The 2,214-nt window shown below is 34.6% G+C and overlaps 1 pseudogene; it reads left to right on the top strand.

Annotated features, from left to right (window-relative positions):
* The first annotated feature begins 1,180 nt into the window (after positions 1-1,180).
* On the top strand, positions 1,181-1,303 carry LOC111735857 (annotated as a pseudogene).
* The last annotated feature ends 911 nt before the right edge of the window (positions 1,304-2,214 follow it).

Below are 2,214 nucleotides of genomic sequence, written 5' to 3' on the forward strand. Positions count from 1 at the left end.
AGGTTCCTTGAGGCCTAGGGTCACATTATTCTGTACAAAGCCAGTGATTGTCCAGACCAGGCTGAGTGTGGTAGGCAGGATTACAAGATGCTGTTCGTGATCTCTGCCTCCGGGATTGTTCCTGCAATGAGGTTACATGGTAAAGAATTCATTACATGGCAAAGTGATTTATAGGTTAAGATTACTGATTAAGATTTACTAATTAAGATTGCAAATAATTCAAATTACTGATCAACTGACCTAAAGATAAAGGTATTATCCAGGTAGGCCTGACCTAATTACACGAATCCTTTAAAAACAGAGAGTTTTCTCTGGCTGATAGCAGAAGGAAAAGTCAGAGAGACTGAAGTATAAGAGATATTCAATGAGAGGGATATTCTCAAATGCTGAAATGGGGAGACACATGACAAGAATCTGAGTGTGACCTCTAGGAGCTAACAGTGGTCCCTGGACAATATCTAGCAAGACAATGGGACCCTCAGTTCTACAACCAAAAGGACATGAATTCTGCCAACAACCCAAGGGAGCTTTGAAATGAATCTTTCCCTGAAGAACCTCTAGGTAAGGACACAGCTGGCTGATGTCTTGATTTTCACCTTGTGAAACCCTGAGCAGAGAACCTAGCTAAAATATGCTGGACTATTGACACAAAGAGACTGTGAGGTAACACCTGTGTGTTGTTTTAAGCTGCAGTTTGTGGTTATTTGTTACACAGCAAGAGAAAACTAGTACATAGGAGACAGGATGGAATCGACTTTGGCTCCTGATGAGAGGCATAGCAAAGGCTTATTGCAGTGCCTGTGGGATGCCGGATGTTGTCATTTGAAAATATGGGGTCCACATCAATGCAAATAATAACTAGAATTATCTGAAAGAAAACTAACACCTGCTGCTATTCTCAGCAACTTATCATTGTGAGTTTGGGATTTCTAATTGAGTAGAAATACATACTAAGAAAAGAAACCAATGTGACCAGCAGCTCAAGTTATCCATTATCACGTTGGAGTGACAAAAATTACATACAACATCATCCCTCACAAATCTGAAATGCTCATCATAAATTTTGAATATTATTTTTCATTAATGAACAGTCTTTTAAAATTTTTCACCTATTAAAAATTTTCACCTAAAATTTTTGGTCCAGAAATGTGCTAAACCACCACAACAAAAGGTCATTATGGTCTACGGCCATGCCACCCTGAACAAACCTGATCCCGGCTGATCCTGGAAGCTAAGCAGGGTCGGGCCTGGTTACTAAGTACTTGGATGGGAGACCACCTAGGAAGACCAGGTGCTGTAGGCATAAAACATGAAAAATAAAAAAATAAGGGATTGTATGCTGACAAGGTCCTTGCAATCTGTGAGGTCAACCAAGGTTTGCTTCGCTTAAAAAAATAATAATAATAAAAAATAAATAAAAAAAATAAAACAGGAGTCTATAGGACTTTTATTACTTGAGGTAAGTTCATTTATGTCAGCTGAATCAGGTAGAGCATACAATAAACCCAACAGTTACCTTGAACTGGCTAAATATTTATCAGAAGAGTTCACAAAATGTTTTACTGATTTATTCATTTCAAACAGTTAGTACAATCTTCCAAGATTAATCATATAATAAATCTACATAATTAATAAATGTTCTTATTTATTCCATTTTCTAGAAGAGTTTGCATTGTTTCTTAGAATGTGTCCTCAAAATTATCTGCACCTGTTGTTTTCTTTATGCATATTCCATTTAAATGACCAATTCCATGTGCTTAAAGGAATACTCAAGGTTGGGCTTTTTCGTTGTTTTTTTTTTAAGTTAACTTTGGTAAATTACATGTTTTTCTAGGCATTTGTTTATTTTTACTTATTTTAAAATTTACTGTCATGAAATTTTTCTCTTAATTTCTTTCTAATCTCTACTGCTCTTTGTGTTATGTCTCAGTTATTCACAATATAGTGTTTTTGTGCTTTTTCTTTTTTCCTTTAACTAATTTTCCAAAGGTACGTTAATTTTATTAGCTATTTAAAAGAAACTTTTTTGTTTTTTTAATTTTTTTACCTTTGTTTTCTATTTCATTAATTTCTACTTTATTATTTCTACGTTTCTACTACTCCTGGGTTTATTCTGTTGTTACTTTTATAACTTTTTAATTAGATACTTAGCGCACTAATTTTTAATCTTTTAGATTTTCTAAATTACCATTTAAGACTGTAAGTTTCCCTCTA

This window comes from Pteropus vampyrus, unplaced genomic scaffold, assembly GCF_000151845.1.
Source record: "Pteropus vampyrus isolate Shadow unplaced genomic scaffold, Pvam_2.0 Scaffold15, whole genome shotgun sequence".
Lineage (NCBI taxonomy): Eukaryota > Metazoa > Chordata > Mammalia > Chiroptera > Pteropodidae > Pteropus > Pteropus vampyrus.